This window comes from Pangasianodon hypophthalmus, chromosome 2 (assembly GCF_027358585.1).
Source record: "Pangasianodon hypophthalmus isolate fPanHyp1 chromosome 2, fPanHyp1.pri, whole genome shotgun sequence".
Lineage (NCBI taxonomy): Eukaryota > Metazoa > Chordata > Actinopteri > Siluriformes > Pangasiidae > Pangasianodon > Pangasianodon hypophthalmus.
The window spans coordinates 18,695,195-18,718,299 of NC_069711.1; positions in this window are offsets into that span (position 1 = coordinate 18,695,195).

Sequence of the window (23,105 nt, forward strand, 5' to 3'; positions counted from 1 at the left end):
TCCTACACGCCAGACTATAACAGCTTTTTCCACAATGGCATGGTTCCTGATTTTCAGTTTACTAAAGAAATACAGAATAATTCTTTAAAAGTTCAAGAACAACCACCATTAGCAGGAAAGAAGCCCCATCCATTATCATGTTAAATACCATTATACATATCGCATGCACGCAGAATCATCATTTTGCTTGAGAAAATATTTTCTTTCCCCAGATTAAACCAAGAATTGCCAAGTGACTAGGTGCACAAATACAGGATCACAACTATTAAATAGTTAGAACCATGGATAAAAAAGCTGGTTATTGTGGGTACAGCTTTTCAGATTGGCCTGATAAAATCAGATTGGTATGTAACAGATCGTGGCTCAGGGTGGTAGACCCAGTCGCCAGTCAAAGCAGCACTGTAAGCTTCACTAAGATAACCTTTGGGGTCAGTGTAAAATGGTCTGTGAGTGTGTGAGGGTGGATAGACAGATTTAAGAGGGGCACATGGTGCAGTGTTGTGACATTGATTAAGCTTCTCTTCATTCTTTTTGTAAGAATTAGCACAAATCTAACCGACTAAAATTATTATGAAATTGCTATGCAACAGTAAAAAACCTGGTTTAACTCAGCAGCAACGTCTAAACCATTACACTCATGACTTCTTACAGAACTTAAAAAAAAATAATAAAAAAACATGGCTATCTATCTAGACACCTAGACACATACATACAGAAGCACAAAACTAGCTGCTGTAAGATATTCTTGAAAAAAGGAAGAAAGAACACAAAATGAGAGGCACTTGTAGAGCTGAGTAATAAAGCCGAGGATGTGGGCTTGCTCCCCATGGGCTCATTAACACATCCACAAGATGGCCATTTTCTCTCAGATGTAATTAAGGCCACAAATGACTCTGTCAGGCAGGTTTTTTTAACAGCATTCAAGGGAATATAACCACACATACACTTAAGACTCATACAGAGACATCTGATAGAAACAACTTTTGCCAAGCTGTCCCCATTTGTTCATTCCCCTCGAGGAAGCTGAAAAATCAATAATAGCACCATTTACAATGAGCATGGCCATATGACCTGTCCACCCCTTGTCTTCATCATGAGCCTCATCGCTTAGTCTGGCTACAGTGTTTTAGCCTCAAATACACACACACACACACACACACACACACACACACACCCTTTTCATACTCACCAGGTCTTTAGCATTGGATTTTCACTGATGGGAAACTGATTGAAATGATTGAAGCTATGTGGATGAGAAAAAGAAAAGTGGTTGGTTCTAGATTTTGAGAACCTCCTGTGTGTTTTGATTTTGCAATCACATGGACAGATAGATAGATGGATAGAGCAGACAGAGGGCTTTCAGGGCAGAAAAGAGCTAATGACCCTGAGGGTTCCCAGTGGGGTTCTTCATACTGAAGCATATAGTGGGGCTGCTGACAGCACATGTACACTGACTGACTATTAAAACACTGGAGCTCAGAGATGGGAAACAAGTGGTGCTCAATTCAAGTAACAGTTTGTCCTAGCCAGGATCACTCAGGATCCAGAGCCTACCTGGGGAACACTATGAGTCAAGAATACAGTCTGGATGCCAGTCCATCACAAGGCAACATACACACACACACACACTCGCATGTCTGTGGGAGTTGGAAGGAAACTGGAGAACCCCATACAGAGAGTAACCCAAGCACAGAATCAAACTGGGACCCTGGAGCTGTGAGGCGGCAACACTATCCACTGCACCACCATGTCGCCCATGGATAGTTGATGTAGATTCTTTACTTGTATTTGTTTTTTTGTTCTGCATATTCACACAAACATCCACAGATTCTTCAAATCTGGCCCTCAAGGTCCACTGTCCTGCAGAGTTTAACTCCAACCCTAATCTAACACACCTGAACAAGCTAATCAATAGTCACGTTTACATGGACACTTTTTGTTTCAATCGGAATGAAATCAATCAGATTGTTTAATCCAATCGCAGTGTTTATAAGAACGCTGAATAAAGTAATCGCGTTGATATGCGCGTTTACATGACAGAATCGGATTTGATCTTCTGACATGCGCACAGTGCACGAATACACGTTTCGAGCCGATCCAACATGCAGATACTAGCAGCCACTCTCTTGCCATTGCTTCTTTTTTTCGTTTTAAAAAGCAGACTTAACATTTGCCTATTTCAGCTGCTAATTAGAAGATGACGAGCGCGTGATGTTTTGTGTGGTACTGCATGTATTTATCAAGCAATTAAAATGCCCCTTCCCGAGCCCAGAACAAGGCGTCTGTGGATGAGGGTCCGAAGCAAGGACCGGTGGGACAACGTCGTCTTGCACCACTTCACAGACGAGGAGTGGAAGGAGAATTTTAGGATGACACGACAGTCATTTATGACACTATGCTCAATGGTGGAGGGGTACATAGCACCTGGTGAGGCTACGGTCAGACCCCCAATACCACTGACAGCTGTGCGTCATACGTCATTACGTGATTTGTACGTCATTGCACATGCGCAGAACTATCTGGTTTCATTTTCAACCAGATGAAGTGTTCACATGTCCTCTCCATCGGATTAGAAAAGGTTTAAACCAACTCTTACGATCCAAATGAAATTTTAATCGGTTTTGGCCAATTCATTCCGATTGACGTGTTTACATGTGAAAAAAGAGAAGTCTCAAACCTGAAATGTTCTGCATGTACACTATACTTACCGAGGTACCCCATAAAAAATTAAGACTCCAAACCATCCCATTATAAATTGATCCTAATAGTGGAACTGTGAACAATCATGAGCATTACATTGGGATTTAAGTTCTAAGTCTAAGAAACAAGAATGTGCAAAATGTTTATATATGTACATGTACCTTATATTGTGTTCTAGAGATCAGTTTTTGTTCCAAGGAGCTATGATCACCCAGGGCAGAGACATTGGGGTTTCCTTTAAACAGCTCTTTAACCAAATTTTGTTGTGTGCCATGACACAAAGATGGCCATCATGCTTAAACCATGTGAAGTTAAAAAAAAAAAAAAAAAAAAAAGGAAAAAAAATGGTTTTGCAATGCCGATACTTAGAGGTAATAAAAAATAATTAGAAAAATTAAGAACAGTCAAGCAACCAACTTTCCAATTATTGGACCACTTGAGATGGACTGACCCTGTATGCTCCGATTCCATGTGTGTTATAGCAATCCACTAAATCATATTTGCTGCACAGGCGGTGATGTCAGCACCTCTTTGGCTCAGAACATTTACTGCTGCCTTTTCCTTTTTGTCTCTATAACTATTACTAAGTTTTACAGTTTTAGAGTTTTAGAGTTTTTTAGTTCAGGGTACCAGAGTGGTAAGGCATGTAGCATTTCTCCTCACAATGCCAAGAGTCCTGGTTCAAACCTGAGCTCAGGTAACTGTCTGTGCAAAGTTGCGCATGTTCTCCCAGCGTCCACTTCAGCTTCCTCCGGGTCCTCCAGTTTCCAACCACCTCCTAAAAAACATGCTGGTAAGTGGACTGGCTATGCAAATTGCCCCAGAATGCATGTGCACTGTGACCTGTGATGGACTGATGTCCCCTCCGGATTGTGTCATTGCTTCACACCTGGTGTTCCCAGGATAAGCTACAGAACAACCATGTAAGTGGTTGTTAAATATGAATGAATGACTGTAGTTCTGTATAGTATATTAGTTAACTGCTATCCATTTGGTTTTGAACTTGAGTGTAATCAGTTTTATAGTATTTTACAGTTGCTAACAATCATTATTCACTTTTCCAACACTTCACTTACCACTCAGATAAGAAATATAGTGTTTGTTACTTAGCTTACTGTTTGGCAACCATCATTTTGGCACCCATCTTCCTATATATTTCATTCTGAACTGAGTGCAATCATTTTTCAAGCAAGTATGAAAACATTTGCAAAATGGGCCTTAGAGATAGATGATTTTAGAGATGCATAGTTCTGCTGGTGGTACAGCTGGAGTTTAAAAAAAAAAGATCAATTGTGATCAAGGAATGAATTTTGTGACAAAGCAAAAAAATAAATAAATAAATAATTTACCATCTAGCCAAACAAGCAACTGTGTGAAGAAAAAGCAGAATTACCTGTACACTGGTAGTAGAACAGCAATAAAAAAAAGTCCATCATTACTACAGCATTACACTCATACAAAGATACCTTTTTTTTAACTGTATATTTTAATTTTAGACAGTACTGTTTGTATAGTCATACACTCTATAGTGTGTGTGTGTGTGTGTGTGTATTGAGGTTAATACTGAATGTAAACCCTGTTCATTGTGTGAATAAAGACTTATCCTGATTCTGAATTGCTAATGCTAGAATGCAAATTTTATACATTCTCACTTTAGACATGTCACAAAACTAAAAGTAACACCCAGATCTCTATGAACATAGGCAAACAGATTTAACATCACAGGCATCCGAGGCATACAACCTGAAGACTAAACCTTTAAATGAGCTTGACTTTGTTTGCTTAAAGAGTCAATGATTCAGTCCATCCTTTTAAGAGCTAAAGCCTATCAAAATGCCATTAGTATGCTCGAAGGACACTAGATGCCCCTGGCTGGAGGAGCAGTGACATTACCCCATATTTAGTACTGGGAGCCTCAGTGAGGTGACAGAGGAGCAAGGCCAAGTCCCATATGACTAGCTGCCTAACAGATTAAAGTGGGTTCAAAACACACATATTGCCACTAGAAAAAAAAAAATGCCAGCATGGCCTTTCGTTTATGGCAGCAACAAAAAAAAAGAATAAAGCACTAAGATGTCCTGGACAAAGGCACATATTTTTTTCAAGAGGTTAAGGCCATATGTGGCAGGGATTTTCTCTTGCTACATTTGGATACATGAGTTTCCTCTAGGCTTGTTTTTCACTGCCAGTTGTATACAGTGTGAGGTGACAATCAAATTTAAGCCTTAAAAACACCGTCCAAAAAAAAAAAAAAAAAAAAAACAGTAACAGCCCACTATAGGGCCCATAAATAAACATATATTTATACTTAAATAGTGCTTTCATTCTGATGAATTAATACAGGCAGCAAAAGTTGATGAATCAGGAAATAGTGAGATGCATACATTATCATTCAGCTTTCAGCATATTGAGTATATTCATATGCAGTATGAATAGCCTGTAATAATAATAAGTTAATCATTTACTCTGTGAATTAATATCATGACTAGTAGTGTTAATAAAGTGTTAATTAAGTTAAATTACTATAAAATCTACTTGATTTTTAACAGTGCATGGAGAGCTCTGTCATCTAGAGAAGATTAGAATGTACCATAAGTCTATTACTAACTTTGTAAACTGAAAAACCAAGGCTTGAGGATTTTTTTAACGTGTTGGATTTAACTGTACTTCAGGTAAGGACTTAGCTGAAGTACTTCATCCACCTTTTAACACGTTCATTCAGTGTTTCTGCTTTTGTTGGATATGTTAAATACAATACACATTTCTCTGGTGCTTTTTTAAACAGACCACGACTACACATTTAAATAAGAATACTCACAAAGGCCTTTCGACAGGAATGAATTATATACCTGCGTCTAATGGCCCTCAACACTATGACCCGGCATCATCAATCACTTTTCAAATCTGTCACATTCAGGCCTTTAGTAATAGAACATTCCTTGTATAATTACATTCCTTAGTTCTTTCAGAGAGGCTAAAATACTGATATCCCACACAGTGATATAACCGAAAGTGTGAGACAGCAAAGGTAATGCTTTGGTACTTTGATCTACATCTACATTAGCAAAAACCAACAAAACTATGAAGGTTATGAACAAATATGTTATATAAAGTGGATAGGCATGTGCTGATTCTCACAGGAATATAAAGAGGCATGGCATCTGCATCACTGTATCATTTGTGGAATTCGTACAGTATGTTATTGTATAAACAATTTGATACAGTATCGTGTCTGCTGTCAAACTATTTCTTTTGTTCTGTGATTTTCTTAATGTCTTGCGGTCCTTCATTCCATCCTTTTGCATTCTATTAAAACAAAGGAAGCTCAAAATTTCAGCCTCAGATCCAAAGCTACATGCCTAAAGATTAAATTAGTCAACCATGCTGAAGCATGAGATGCTAAGTAAAGAGAGTTTTGGACTGTGTTTTATCCTCTCTCTTTCCAAAGACATATATCTGATGGTGGAGTTGCATGGCTAACCTGGTAACTCAATGCCTAATTCCAGCAAGGTGCATTTTGGCTTTTTGGATTGTGGTAACTAGATTTTACATCACCTTCTGGTAAGGGTAATATATTTGGATTCCCTTTAATGCAGAGGCTCCTTTTTTAAAAGGAGGTAAAACGAAAACCAAGTAAAATCTGGTTCTTCTCCCTCTCTCCTTTCAATCCATCCCAGCAAAGAACCAACAGAGAAATGGCATCTTTATTGGGCTGACAGTTCCAGGCCTTTGCTTCTCTTTATCCAGCCCTCAAACAAAAGGCCCAGCTGAGCTCACTTAAAAGCATTCACATGTTCACTCCACATTTAAACCAGTAAAATCATGGCATTGTAAGTTGTGAACAATGAAGGAAGAAGTGCAATCATGCCGGCTGGCATCATCAATCTTAAAGAGACCAGTCCAAAAGAACAATGCACAAGAGTCTCTATGAGAGAAAAGACTTATTTTATACATTTTATTTGTCTTCAAGTACTAATCAGATGTTTGTGCTTACTGATAATATACTCTTCCTTTTATCCAAATACTGCTTTGTTTGCAACAGATTCTAAGTATAGTATATTAGGAGAAACCTTGAGCCCCATTTTGGAACCTTAACACTGAAATGTCTGTGTGTTTCACTAACCTTCATACACACCTCTGGTTATTTGCATCTGGGAATTTAGGCCAATTTCAAACACATACTGAAGTACAACCTGCTATAAAGGTGCTACAATGTGTTTTATTTAGATATTTTTGTAAATGAATAGCATAGGCAGAAATGTAAATTTATGCATGTCTACAGAGCAGCAATATACACCAATCAGTCATAAAATTAAACCACCTGCCTAATATTGTGTAGGTCCCACTTGTGCCACCAAAACAGCTCTGACCTGTCAAGGCACAAGACCTCTGAAGGTGTGCTGTGGTATCTGGCACCAAGACATTAGCAGCAGATCCTTTAAGTCCTGTAAGTTACGAGGTGGGACCTCCATAGATCGGACTTGTTTGTCCAGCAAATCTCACAGGTGCTATATCAGACAGACATCTGGGAATTTGGAGGCCAAGTCAACACTTTGAACTCTTTGTCATGTTCGTCAAACGATTCCTGAACAATTTTTGCAGTGTGGCAGGGCGCATTATCCTGCTGAAAGAGGCCACTGCCATTAGGGCATACTGTTGCTATGAAGGGGTGTACATGGTCTGCAACAATGCTTATGTCGGTGGTATGTGTCAAAGTAGCATCCACATGAACGCCAGGACCCAACGTTACCCAGCAGAACGTTGCCCATAGCATCATACTGCCTCCACCAGCTTGCCTTCTTCCCGTAGTGCATCCTGGTGCCATCTCCTCCCCAAGTAAGCGACACACACAGCCGTAAAGGATGTAAAGGAAAACGTGATTCATCAGACCAGGCCACCTTCTTCCATTGCACAGACTAGTACTGATGCTCACATGCCCATTTTAGGTGCTTTCGGCAGTGGACAGGGGTCAGCATGGGCACTCTGACCGGTCTGTTGCTACGCAACCCTATACGCAGCAAGCTATAATGTACTCTCTGTTCTGAAACCTTTCTATTATAGCCAGCATTAACTTTTTCAGCAATTTCTGCTACAGTAGCTCTTCTTTGGGATCGGATCCGACAGGCTACCCTTTGCTCCCCATGCACATCAGTGAGCCTTGGGAGTCCAAGACCCTGTCACCGGTTCACTGGTTATCCTTCCTTGGACCACTTTTGGTAGGTACTAACCACTGCATACCGGGGACACCCCACAAGACCTGCCGTTTTGGAGATGCTCTGACCCAGTCATCTAGCCATCACAATTTGGCCCTTGTCAAAGTCACTCGGATCCTTACTCTTGCCCATTTTTCCTGCTTCCAACACATCAACTTTGATAACTGACAGTTCACTTGCTATCTACCCCCTTGACAGATGCCATTGTAACAAGATAATCAATGTTATTCACTTTTAATGTTATGGGTGACTAGTATATGGCAGAACCAAAGAATAAAAGAGCGAGTAGGACAACTCAATTTTCACAAGCCCAAACTTAGTCCTAGACTATATTCACATTGATGCAATAACATGCAATAAGGATACTGTGCCCTATTTTTCATTCCCTGGCGTCAAAATTCACCCTCCTCTTCCAAGTATGCACTCAGCAACAAAATCAAAGAACGAATCACTTTTTTTTTAACCCTCTATGTTCTTGTAAACAATTTGAATACTTAAGTAATGAACATAATATTGCATAATAATGGCCAAATTTCTCACCAGGTGAGCAATTCTATTTTGATTCACCCAGTAGCATCAGATGTACTACTGTCCCAGGGCATGTGTTTGAGTTTTAGGAAATCCAACAGTAACACTGCACTGACTAATATAAACAATGCTGATGGAAATGGAGCTCTTCACATGTTTAAGGAATTTCCCATATGGCATGTGTGTGCAGGTTGAGGTGTAAATAAGAGACAGAGTGATGTCCCCTTTTGTATAGATTTACAAACACCAGCATTTTAAATACTTTTTTCACCTTGATACTCCTAGATAAAAAAAAAAATGATCAAACCATTATCTCTTTAATTATACATTTGAGAAACAGGGCCAAACAAATAAATGTTGGAAAAATAGATTTAAATTTTCAGTAAAAACAGAAGGGTTAAGCAAATCATTGCTACTTGTGCCCTGTAACGTATGGCAGGAGGTATGATGGGAGTTGATAAATGTATTAAATTAAGACAGTGCTTTAACCAAGTTGTATAACCAAGTTGTTAACAGTTATTATTAGCACTGTTTGTGCCTAACTATTATGTTAAGCATATGAATTGCTAACATTTCTTTCTGCTTAAACAGGAAATCTACGACAGGCTTATTACATCTACATATTATATTGAATGTATAGGTGTGTGAATCAACTGCAAGTCCATCTCTGCAAGCTTTGCGATGCAACTCAATTCCTCTTTATAGACAACTAAGCTGGAGTAGCCAAACTGGGCAGAGTAAGCCGTTTTGGCTGAAGAAATCCATTCTGCAACAACTCTCTCATTACCACCGCTGGCACTGAGATGGTGAAGGGAATTAACCATCCATGACACACACACACACACACACACACACAAAAACACACATACACACACAGTGGAATTTTGGCTAAACCACTTGAATTTCCCGTCAGCAATTTGGCAACTGGCTTTTCACCGAAAAGTAACCTTCTAGTCATTTTCTTCTTCCCTTTGTGGGAGAGCTGATCTGAATTATATTCTAAATAACACAAATATGCAACACACAGATTCTAAAGCATGATGGTCATTACAGTCATGTTCAAGAGCATTAGTATATAATTAAGGTGGGTGAATAAGATGTCACTGACATAGCTCCTAAACAGTGCTTGTAGAAGAAAGCGTCTTTTCTTAAGATTTAGTGTGTTTAAAAGCAGCTAAGAGCCAACAGCTTACAGCAGCAGCACAAGAGAAAGGAACATCAGTGAGCCCTGATGGAGAGGCACAACTGCATGAGCGCTAAGCAGTTTTTTGAATATTACTGACCCAGCATTTAGAAAATACGAAGCATGTCAAAGAAAAAAATGAGTGCTTTTTTAGTCTGAAAATCCTTTCACCCTCTCATATTCAGCCGATCAGATTAAGAGAGAGGTTTAAGAAGATTTGGACCAAAAAAAAAAACTTGCAAGCTGCAAGAACAGTTTGTGATTCATTGGCCTCAGGCAATTCATCATAGAAATTGAGTTTCTAATGCAGCATCTTGTGAATCCCTTTTTGCCCCGTCAACGTTTTAATACATTACATTGAGAATGTAAATCGTGTTTTAAAAAAAGATGGCAAAACCTAGCACTAACTGCCCCCCTCAGTCTTTCGTCTCTCCCCAAAACCCCACCTCTCTCTCTCAGTATGCTAAGGCACTGACAAACTCACTCACTCCCACCCTCACTGCCCAGTGCACTTTGGCCAGATCTGAGGAAGAAACTGCTTCAGGCCCAGTAATTCTTTGTGGCTCAAAAGGAAGGCTAAATCTCATTATGCCACTTAACTTGTTATTTCTAGCCTGCTGTGGGCTTTAACACAAATCCAGTAGGATAAATAAGTTTGTTTCTTTTCTTCTCTGGTCTCCTCCCACTCCTCTTTAAAAAAAAAAAAAAAGAGAAAAAAGAAAGAGAAAAAAGAAAGAGAGAGAAAACAGGATGCTCAAATGGAGGTGGATAGACTGGACATCCTACGGAGCGCACTGCTGAAAGTGCAATAACTGACTCCTAACTATACATAACGGAACATAAGTACTTCAGTCAATCTCTCTATGTACACAAGAGGTATTTAAAAAGAATCACTTTGTCTATTTTGATCCCTGAGCTAATCAAGGTCTTCTAATAATATTTTATCCTCAGCAATTTCTGCATTTCAAAACACGTTTTGATTCACTATTAGAAAGGTAGTTGTAATAAATGGATATTTTCATATTCATATCCTCTGTATACAGTAGCATTCTATGTAAATCTTGAGGACATGTAACCCAGAGCTTTAAAAATAATGAAATTAAACTTTTTTTAATATAAAAAATACTGTAAAGAGCAGGACACGGTATGTATGTATGTATGTATGTATGTATGTATAAATAAATAAGTAAATAAATCATTTTTTAAAAAGCAATGATTTTAAAATTTCAATATGTGTATTACCAATACCTACATTACCAGTACCGTTGCCCAAAACAATATTGATATCAGTGCATCTGTAGCAGACACACACTCCATCCTCTTTTAAGGTGCTTTTTGGTGCATGTTAGTGCCATACCAAAAAAAAAAAAAAAACATTAATTTCTGTTCATTACTTCAATATAACACAGTCAAGTGCACAGTAATGCATGCTGAAAATCCCTACCTGAAGGGAAAAATGGAAAATAATTGACAGCCTTGCAGCAGTCATAACCCCATTCAGCCGCAGCGCGCCCGCATATGGCGCCAGGAATCTGTGAGTAAATCTGCTATTAATATGTATAAGTGTTATAATCTCTGCCTGAATGAGCTGGCGAATATGAGGGGAAGATTTAGGAAATCCAACATGAGTTTTTTAGACAGGAAAATGGCCACCCCTCTTAATCACATTTGAAATGATGCATTTCATATTTAATCAGCAGACCACGCGCCTGGCAGGTTTCAATATAACACTCTTTGGCGTAGTGTCCCTCCATTATGAAACCAATTCAGCTGATTGCACTGCTCACAGGCCATATAATCTTTAATAATCTCACTCTTAATTGCCACACATCGACTCTTCTGGCTATTAAGAGTAATATGATATACTTGTGTGTGTGTTTCCATTAAGATGTGTGAGTGAGTGTGTATCTACATGTATGTTTTTTATGTGCATTACTGTATAAATGCATTTGTGTTTGTGATTTTTTTACATGCATATGTGAGTGCTGTGCATTTCTTTCAATATACGGTCAGGTCCATAAACATTTGGACATTGACAAAGTTATTGTTATTTTAGCTGTCTACCACAGTATATTGGAGTTAAATTTCAATAATGAACAGTGCAGACTTTCAGCTTTAATTTGAGGGCATTTACATCCAAATTCAGTGAACAGTGTAATAATTACAGTATTTTTCATACAGATTTCACTTGCTGAAAGCAAAACTGAACAAGCAGGAACTGAAGGCAGCTGCAGTAAAAGCTGGAACCCACAGACATGACTAGATGCGGTTTTTTCCCCTGGTGATGTCTGTGGGTTCCAGAGTTGAGCCAATCACTGACTACAAAGGATTTGCAATCAAGTATTAAAAATCACAATTTAATCATTTAATTTATGATTATGATTGACCAATTATGACCATTATGATTGGGGGGCACTGACAATAAAATTGACAATGTCTCAATATTTATAGACCTGACTCACTGCCATCAGTGTCTGTAACTCCATCCACCAGGTGTTGTCTATGATCGTAGGCACACATACACACCTCCATACAATTCACTCATCCACAACACCACCAGCACACCTTTATACTTTGCACATTGTCTGCCTATCTCAGAATGTCTACATTTATCTTTATTGTTCTGTTTTTATTATATTTATTAACTCACTGTCACATTATGACCTGGAAACTTTATTCCACGTGACACTGTATGCATCTACCTTACTTACTGACTTACAGATAAATGTGTCTTGTTAATATTTGTAATATATCTGTAATTGTGTACTGCTGTGGCAAAACAATTTCCCTCAGGGATCAATAAAGTTCTCTATCCATCCATCCATCTTATCTGTGTGCTTTATTAGGCGTACTGTATGTTAAACTGTAACTCCGTAACTTATTTCTAAATTCCTGATTTACAATTTAGAACTATTATAACATCATAATGTTATGTATCAGAAACATACAGTTCCCTCTGAAAGTATTGGAACAGCAAGGCCAATTCTTTTGTTTTTGCTATACACTGAAGATATTTGGGTTTGAGATCAAAAGATGAATATGAGATGACAGATCAGAATTCAGCTTTCATTTCCTGATATTTAAATCTAGATGTGTTAAACAACTGCTATATTCTCCTTTTGTGATACTTTTCCAGGTTTGTGCCACAGCCTCTTTCAGCTGCTTTTGGGGTGTTCTCCCTTCAGTTTCCTCTTCAGGAGTTGAAATGCATGTTCAATTGGGTTAAGGTCAATTGGGTGATTGACTTGACCAGTTTAAATCCTTCCACTTTTTTCCTCCCAGTGAAGTCCTTTGTTGTGTTGGCAATTGTGTTTTGGGTCATTGTCTTGCTGCTTGATGAAATTCCTCCCAATTAGATTGGATACATTTCTCTGTAAATTGGTAGACAGAATGTTCCTGTAAACTTCTGAATTCATTCTGCTGCTACTGTCATGAATTACATCATCAATAAAGATTAGTGAGCCTGTTCCAGAAGCAGCCATGCAAGCCCAAGCCATGACACTACCTCCATCGTTCTTGACCGATGAGCTCATATGTTGTGGATCATGAGCAGATCTTTTTTGTTCTCCATACTTTGGTCTTTCCATCACTTTGGAAGAGGTTAATCTTGGGTCTAGAACTTCTGTGACTCATCTTGTTGTATGGCCTCTATATTTCTGCTCTCAAAGTCTTCTTTGAATGGTGGATTGTGATACCTTCACCCCTGCCCTGAGGAGCTTATTGGTGATGTCACTGACTGTTGTATTTGGGTTTGTTCACAGCTCTCACAATGTTTCTGTCATCAACTGCTGTTGTTTTTCTTGGCCGATCTGTTCAATGTCTGTTTGTTAGTACACCAGTGCTTTCTTTCTTTTTCAAGACATTCCAAATTGTTATATTTGCTATGCCCAATGCTTGTGCAATGGCTCTGATCTATTTTCCCTCTCTTCTCAGTTTCAAAATGGCTGCTTTTCTCCCACTGATAGCTCTCTAGTCTTCATGTTGGTTTATCCTTTTTTAACACCAAATGCAGTCTTCACAGGCAAAACCAAGAGCAGACATTCAGAGCTATTAACCGTTTAAACAATCTGCAACGGCAAATCTGCACAAGAAACACCTGTTAGTTACATATTCCAATATTTTTTATCACTTGAGAAATGGTTGGGTTCAAACAAAAGGTGCCATGTTCTAAGTTGTTTAACACATTTGGATGTAAATATCAGGAAATGAAATCTGAAATTCTGATCCATCATCTAATATTCGTCTTTTGATCTCAAACAGTGCCTTCAGTGTATAATAAAAATAAAATAATTGGCCTTGTTGTTCCAATACTTTTGGAGGGGACTGTGTATGTAATGTAGGTGACTAAAAACAAAGGAATTGTCCTTGCACTGACTTACTAGTCTAGTGGGAAGTGCAATTTCTTGACACTCCTATGCACATGAGTATGTAATTTGAGACACAATGCTAGTTTGTTTAGCAGAGGTAGATAGATGGGAAAATTTGTCTGTTTCTATTACTGAATATTAGTGCAGCATATATGGATAGTGAAAAGACTAAAATAGCATGTACACTCATTTGAAATAGTAGCACACAAAATCAGTCTTGATACAGTGATATTTCTAAGTAAAAAAAATGTAAAACAAATAAACAAAAGAGGAAATTGTTAGTTTCTCTCACAACCCCATTTGTAAATCAAGCGACACAACGTGGGGTCACGGCCCTAGTTTTGGGAGCCTCTGCTGTAACTGTTCTTTCACTATTATGGTCCATGTGTATTTAATTGTATTATTGTAGAGGCACATGTGACTACTACTGTGTGTGTGTGTGTCTGTGTGTGTGTGTGTGTGTATGTGTCTTTAAACCCTCTTTCCCAGTGACCTGACAGGGACTGAATGCAGGTCTCCTCACCGCGTCTCTCCTCAGCAGTCATTAGCTGGCTGACTGGCGCGCTGTAGTGAGTAGGCTTGACTTTATTTAATGCTTCAGAAGGCTGTTTCACTACGAGCCTCATGTGTAACGAAAAAGTAATCTCAAAGTGAAGAGAGTAGAGCTATGGGGAAAAAACTGCTTCATCTCCATCCCTGCAGCTTCCCTGAAGCACCTGATGGTCTGAAGGTGCTGATTGTGAAAGGCCATTGGACAGCCAGTACATATGTCCTAAATGCTAGTGTCTGAGAGAAGAGTTCTTGCTAGTTTTAGAAACTTGACTGTTGAGGACAGTCTACACAGATAATGTGTCATAAAAAAAAGACAAACAAGCTTCAAAACTTTGTATGATCGACTATTTAGTCGTGAATAAAAAGATTGCTAATTAGCAAACCCTGCAACCTTAGCACAGAATACACAGGGACAGTAAACAAATGGTGATATAGGTATAAACAGCTCAAAGTACTTAATTTTATTGCACGATCAGGCTACAGCTTAAAAAAAAATAAATAAATAAATAAATAAATTAAAAAAAAGAGGGTCTGTTTCTCAGTTTCTCAGCCATTTCTCAGTGCTAAAACTAACATTCACAGTGCATTATGGGAACCCTACAGCCACAGATAGTACTCTGTATGAAAATGCAAACATATAGACTATTAAGACATCATGTCAGAGTCTGTGTTTTTTAGCATTCGCAATGTTTCTTAATGCCTGAGGTTCTAGTAAGAACACCACTAGACTGATCTAGCGAGATTGGATCTCCCTGGCCTTAATATCTAGTCTAAGAGAACTTGACTGTTCTCTATACACAATGCAGTACAATATTTGGGTGGCTGCATTTTACCTTTGGTCACAAAATATTTCATTTTGTTTATATAATATTTAAGTAAAACTAAAACTAACACAAACTTGGACTGTAACAAGAAAATACAAGTTTATCAAACATGAGCAGGTACAGCCACTAACATGGCACCTCACCTTAACTGGAATCATACAAAACTTTTTTTTTTAACTTCTTTGATTGCTCAATTTGATGATTAACTGGTGGTGTGATTTTTTTAATTTGCAGGATTCAGATCTTTTTATTCTGGCCACAAAAGAAAGTAGTACATAAACATAACAAAATATTCATCATCCTTTCTTGTCTTTTCTGGGAGTTTTTTCTGTTATATGAAAAGAATGTTTTCATGTAGTACCTGGCAAGTGGAACAGAGTCACTAAGCTTTGCTCCCAATTTGCTGCAGCGTTCACAAAGTGTGAATCATACAAGGATTTAATCTCACTTAAGTCCACTTAAACCCTTCTTGGCTGCAGAACGGCGCACTTGAACTGTCACAGGTAGGCCTATTTCACTGGGCCATCTCTACACCCACAGTGGCACTACAGCAGCAGTGTTTATGAACCTGACACCTACTACAAATCCATCCAAACTCAATTTGGTAGGACTTAGAGTATTAAACAGACGTAAGACACCATTAATAAAGCTCAGTCTGCCAGTAACTTGGCCACTGTTCAAGATACAGAGAAGAGTGCCTGCTCATCCTTGCAATATCACTGGATCAGACATCACTGTACATTTAGAACAGCAGAATCTGGTTCATTTACAGCTGAATTTACTTGTTCAGTGTGATCTCAGGCAGTGATCATAAGAGCAACACTGATTTTAGGAGTTTTGGTTTACTGTCTATGCAGAGTTTTGCATATTCTCACCATGTACTTGTGGGTTTCCTCTGGGTTCACCCGTTTCTTCCCACCTTCCAAAAACATGCCAGTAGTTAGCTACCCTAAATTGCTCCCAAGTGTAAACGAGTGTATACAAGGTGCTCTGTGATGAACTTGCATCTCATTCAGGTTGTGTCTACGCTTCAAGGGATAGGCACTGGTTCCACTGCAAGCCTCACCAGGACAAAGAGGTTACTGAAGATGAATGATTGAATGAATGATTGCATGATTGAATGAATGAATGAATGAATGAATACTAGGGTTTCACAATTATGTTCAAAAATTTCAGAAGTCACTCATTCCTTTAACCACCAATGCCATGAATCATGAAACTAACATTTTATAATAAAATAATTCTCAGCAAGCAAAATACACACTTAAATCATGCACTATTATTCGCTGGTAATAAAGAAAGAGAGTATGTAATATTCAAATCTGTGTTTAACCTTTCATGGCAGTAGGATTATAGAATAAAGGCTCTATTCCAAACTACTTCCTCACCCCCTCCAACCGGCAGCAATAATAACGATCATTATCACCATTGTATGAAAAACGGATTATCATATCAGTGTACAAATGCAGGAACACCCCTACTATTATAAAGTCATTTCATTCTCATCAGGATAGCCGTTTGAAAATGGTGGGAGTGCTCAGTGTGTGACGAGGCCATCACAGGTGACTGTTCTCTCTCTGTGCTATTGTCTGATCTACGAAGTCTGTGTTTGAGAAATTTTCAGGCCACTTAAGGTGCAGATTCTCTCCACATTGGACTTGCATATTTGTGTTGGGAAAAAATAAATAATCCTAATTAATGTGAAAGCTTAAAAAAAAAAAAAAAAAAAAAAAAAAAAAGGCAGAGGGGTCAACTAAAAACCCTCCGAATTTTTACTTACTGTATACTTAGATTCATCTCAATTATTAAATCTGATTCAAGCTGTGAAACTGAAATCTAGTGTGGTGAAGGGACACTAGCACCCTATGGTGGATGAAACAAGCACTACTTTTGTGACACGGGAACTATGAAAATGAGAGCTGTAATTCCCCTCCTGGCCAAACAGTAGCCTTCCTTATGTGTTAGTGAGGCTTTCCTTCAGATTTTCATGTTCAATATTTAATGGTGAGGTCACACCATGTTCTGCACACTCCCTCTGTTTTTCACAGCAGTGTGCTTACATTTTTTAAACATATGCGCTTCTTTAATTAAATCATACCTCAATTCAGCACGTCTCAGTCTTATTGACGGCAAGGTCGTAAAATTATTAAGATGAGTCACAGGGAAAATTGTGGCAAGCAGGAGGTGGCGGAGAGGTTAATTAAGTGGCAATTGCTGTTTCTTACTCCGAGCTAGCACTGCATTCTTCCGTCCCTGACAACCTGGGGCGAGTGTGCCATTCTTGGAGAGGAGAGGAAGGGAGAAGGAGGGAAGAGAGAGAAAAAAAAAAAAAAAAAAAAAAAAAACCCTGAGCGCTCGCTGTAGAAAAGTTAAACAAAAATTACATAGGAGCACTACAATTGACACTCTGGCTCAAATTTTGTTCATTGATTTTTTTTTCTTTTTGTGATTGTCCTTATGTTGTTATGAGTAAAGGATTAATAGACAAATTCTTTTTTATTAATTACTGATCTAAATCAGACCCTGTACTACAGACATTCACTGTCAGTGCTTCAGTGGCAGGAATGTCAACTGTTTCATATTGGTTTACAATAATTTTCATTCCCCGAAATAAGATAGAAAAGGTTCAATATCAAAAAAAAAAAAAAAAGATCTTTTTTCTGCTAGAAAAGTATATATCTTGCACAGAAAGAGAGCCAACGGATAAAACAAAAACTAGCATTTCTTGGCTCCCTGCTGATCGAAATTTCTGTGACATTCTAAAAAGGATTAATTACAGAATTCCAAAAATACCGATACCTTTGGCCTTGCACTACAATTTGCATTTTTTGCTTTATTATTAACTGCAGATGAGAGTAGTTACACTCGGTATTGGAGCTTTTACACTTAATAGACCAGTCAGACAGGGCTTGAAGAAATGTATGAACTTTGGGTAAAAGGAAAAGCTGTTTTTTTTTCTTTGTTTTCTATATTTAACAAAACAAAAAGAGTTTTTTAAAAGGGGCATTATAAAACTATTCACTGTCCATAGAATGAGGTCCAGTTACACTCTGAATTTTTACTTTTCTGTGCAAATGTCAATATGTTTGTACAGAGTTTTAACTGGAAAATAAACATCAGGGATTCTTATCTTCAGTCCTAAGGACCCACTGCACTGCACTATTTTCAAGTTCTGATCCAGCTCATTATGAAAACATTCAAAAGAATCCTGTGTGAAACAGACAGACCTCAGGGCTGTATTTAAGAAACACTGACTATACAGCAATGTACTGCAGTATAATTCTTCATTGCTGGGCCCTATTTCATAAATACACTAGCTCTGTGACTTACTTAAGCACAACTCAAACACCTAGCATGTGTCACTCCTGCCACTTATCATGAAAGGCTGCTGATGAATGCACCAGATGTTGCTCTGCGATAGTCTCATTTTCCTTTTGTGAAAATTATGACACATTTTTTCTCCCCCAGTTGAAAACTTGTTTTGATCTACAATCCCAGTCCCTCATTGGCTTTGCCACTTCAAGTTGAGGCATCTGCTCTCTGGAAGATTGGACACGAGATGGGAATGTGTATTGTGACTACATTCACAGAGCCTGAAAACACAGCACCTCAGATCAGACAATACACTGATTTAGTTCCAGACATTTAGTCTGTTCAAAAGCACCAAAAGGAAACATTTGGACCTTTAGGTTTATCTTAGAAATGTTGTTTAAATTAAGGGTGTGTCCCACATGCTAGTTCTGATTAATTAACTTAAATTGTTGCGAAAACAAAAGACAACATGCATAGCGTGTACAGAAGTGCACTTAGAGAAGATACTAACAGAACTTTCTTATTTGGTAGATTTATGAACGCTTAAAAATAATGACTTCTTACAACAAAATTTATATGTTCTCGCATTTGGGACATTTCTAAAAAAAAAAAAATAGCACATATTCTTGTTAACATGTTGACTAGACATGAATTCTAGCATTTTGAGACACAAAAAAAATCCATTACACATGCTACAAAACTCTTTGGTGGGTGGGACCAAAAAAAAAAAAAAAAAAAAATGCATGTCAAGTAGATGTGTAAGTCCTCGGCTACAATGGTGGATTAAAGTGTATCAATACAATAGGCTAGAGGCAAAAACACTATGTGTGATATATTATATTAGTCTGGCAGAGAGAGCCCAAGCACAAGAAAAAGCATTGGAAAACACTGAAGAGGAGGGGAGGATACACCAAACAGGAGGATTAAGAGCAGTACAGAATAAGCTGATAGCTCTCCGCATGCAAAATGCCATTAAGCAACTTGAAAACCTCAGAATGCACGTATAACAAACAGCACAGTGTTTTGTTAAAATAATGCAAAGTAGAAAGTTTTATCTGGGGAGTTGTGTGTTCATGTACACTGAGTAACACTCGTCTTTGCTTGCTGCCCTACCCTCTGGCTTTGATACCAAAGTTATAGCATAACTGGCATTTTAAAAAAAAAAAAAAAAAAATCACCAGGGGCTTTTCAAGGCAACAAACCCTTGAAAAAACGCCACAGATAGGAGGAGTCGGGAAAGTTGAAGAGAGCAAACAAAGCCTTTGGCTGCGTGGCCTGATAAACAGTAAAGAAGTGTCCAGGGTAATGTATTATTCGCCCAGGAAATTAATCAATTTCTGCACATGCCCTGGCCCTTGCAATTATAAGCCACAAAAATGCTATCCATCACTTTCAAAGCCAAGAGGACAAACAGTGGTCAGAGCTTGAAGTGAGTGTACCCTGAATGCAATGGAGTAAAAAGTGCATTTCTTGCTGTCCTGGCATTACCTATGCAGATCTTTATCAGGAGTGGCCAGTGAGTCTATTGTGGCTATTTTGCTCGTCTACAATGGCTTTCTGTACAGCCAAGCTAGTGGGGAATTGGCTAAAATTATACTCCCTTCATGCTTGGCTAGGTAGCAGCTTAGAAACAAGCTGCTTTTGGAAGCCAGGAGAAGATTGCTGATAATAGAAGCTTCTCATCCTGTTGACCTTTCTTCTGCGCATTTTCCTCCTTTTTTTCTGCAATCGTTCCTTGATGTTTGTGACAGAAGAAAAGAAAAACTCAGTGTGTGCAAAGGCCAGAAAACCAATGCTATGAAAACCAAGAACATATAGTGTTCTTCACACACACACACACACACACACGTTTTGAAATAGTTTGGCAAAAACATGTACGAGAGTGATTTTATGTTCGTTTTCAGAATGGGGGGTGGGGGTGGGGGGCATGACACAAGATGCCCAGATGTCTTCTTTGACGAGGGGATATAGTTCATCCACAGTGACATGACAACCACAATAGGCAATCACTGTCCACAGTCCACAAAAAAAGGATTAGACTGCTCCTAAACCATGGAATGAGTGTACTGCGGTCTGAACCGCTGAACTGTTTGAAAAACCGAGATGATTCAACTTGGCAGCCAAGGCCTAAAGTGAATTTAAAAAATAAACTCCACTCCAAAACTAAGTCTGTTTCCATGGCAACAAGCCAGCCACCAACATACTCCCCAATGATTCTTAGAAAACGATATTTTTTTTCATCCTGTCAAGCAGAATGAGTGTGCACACAAACACACACAGCACAGGACTGTGTTGAGCAGGGTCAAGGTCATAGCCCTATTTCACTGTTTCGCTCTGTCTCTAGTTCAGCGTCATGAAGCCCCTGTAATGGCACAGCAAAGCTGGTCAAAATGCTGCTTAGACACACAAAGCCAATCTCAGCTACTGTGCCCTTGTGCTTCCAGCATACATCACGACATGCAGGGCGACGGCAGCAACACAGTTTATCATTAAATAAGCCGGCCTGAGGAGACATTGTTCCTGACCAGCATATCAGCTCACAGGCCATGGAGCACAACACAGAGGGAAAACGCCTATGGTGTGTGTAGGAGCTAATAAAAGAAAATGGAGAGATGCAGAAATCAAAACAAAGGGTTACAAGGGCTCATAGTTGATGCAGCCATTCTTTAAAATGCTTTTTACATCTTACAATATAAACCATGCAAAATGGATACCCAGCCAAATAACTAACTAGTCAAGCTTTTTTTTTTTTTTTTTTAAATAAACTTACTTGTGATTATTGCAAAAATGTAAGATTTACCCAAACACAAAAATTTTCCTTTTAAGGCCTCCTCCTTCTGAGGACTTTAATTATTTTAATGATATTAAGAGGATTGTAAATGCTGTATTGGTCAAAAAAGAAAGAAAAATAGTGTTTGACAATTTTTTTCTAGTGATAAGTAAATCAAATATTGATTTACCAAATCATATCCAGAGAGAGACTGTACTCTAAAAGCATCGAACTCCAAAATGTTCACATAAAAAAAACGAAATATTCACATAGGGAACTAAACACATTTATGATGTATTTAAAGAAGCCTGTTGAATTATCTACAAATACACCTGTTTTACCCAACAATGTGGCCATATTAAACAGTGTTTCTGTGCATGTGGCCAGTTTATTGATTTATTAATTTGTGATTTCGTATATCAGTTTCATAGTACAGTAATCACACATTTAATATCATGGCTCTCCAGACATCATGGCATTTAAGTATTAGGTATGGGAAAATGCTGGAATGTTTTTGTTCTTTTTTTTTTAAATTTTTTTTAAAAAAGGGGGGGATGTACCCTTTTTTTTGGAAGTGAAAATACCATTCCTTGGTTTCAACAAATTTCAAGACAAGCACCACAATTTATTATCTTGAACAATACAGCCTAACATACAGAAACTGATACTGATAATAACATACTGATAATTGATGATGAAGATATACTGTCATATTCATAAATCTGCTAACATATCCTTAGGCATATTTCACATATATAATAATCCAGTAAATGCTATTCTATTAGGCTATAGAAATAAATGTATTATTCAATAGGAAAATTGTATTTTTAATTTACATGAGACTGAATCTCATGCACCAAGGTGTTCTTGCAGTGGGATCTGAAAAATGAACAATGTATTAATCACAAGCACCTACATATTTTCTTGGATTAAGTAACGGCATGGTTAAAACAAAGCAGTAGGTATGATCTTTTTACATATTTGTTCATGCTAAAAATCTAAAGGCGTATTCAGTTCATCCTTGATACTTGGTATTCTTTACCTATCAATTATCGGCATGGCAGGCCCAGACATATACAGTCAAATATTAAAAGTGCCCATGGCAAATGGGAAAACAAGAACAGAACGAAACTATCCTGTCCAAACTTGGGGTCAGGAAGGGAAAAGGTACAGCATTAGAGAACAGAAACTGAGACTTGTAAAGGCTAAAAGTGATGCAGGAGATAGAGCAAGCCCTCATGTGGTTGCAGGATGGATATGTATATCTGCTGATAAGGCCTTCAGTTCAGAAACCGCATTTACAGAGTCTTTCAGATACGCATCAAGTATGAAGAAATGGGTCTGGCCTTCATTATTCTGTGTGAATCTTCCCTCATTTACCCAGGATACCATTGGCTTTATTTCACCTCCAAACACCCCCATCCACATGCCACCAGGTAGTGTTCACCTGACAAATGAGACAAAGTTGCTGTTGATGGCTTAAAAAAAAAAAACAAAAAAAAAAACAGCTGCAACAAACATCTACCTTGGTGACAGAGACCTCCCTGAGTAGCATAACTCAAAAGATGCAGGTCAGCCAAAAAGGGCCGGGGGGGGAGGGGGGATATAGAAACTGAATAAAGGCAAAGGAAGGTATACACCAAACAGCCATAACAT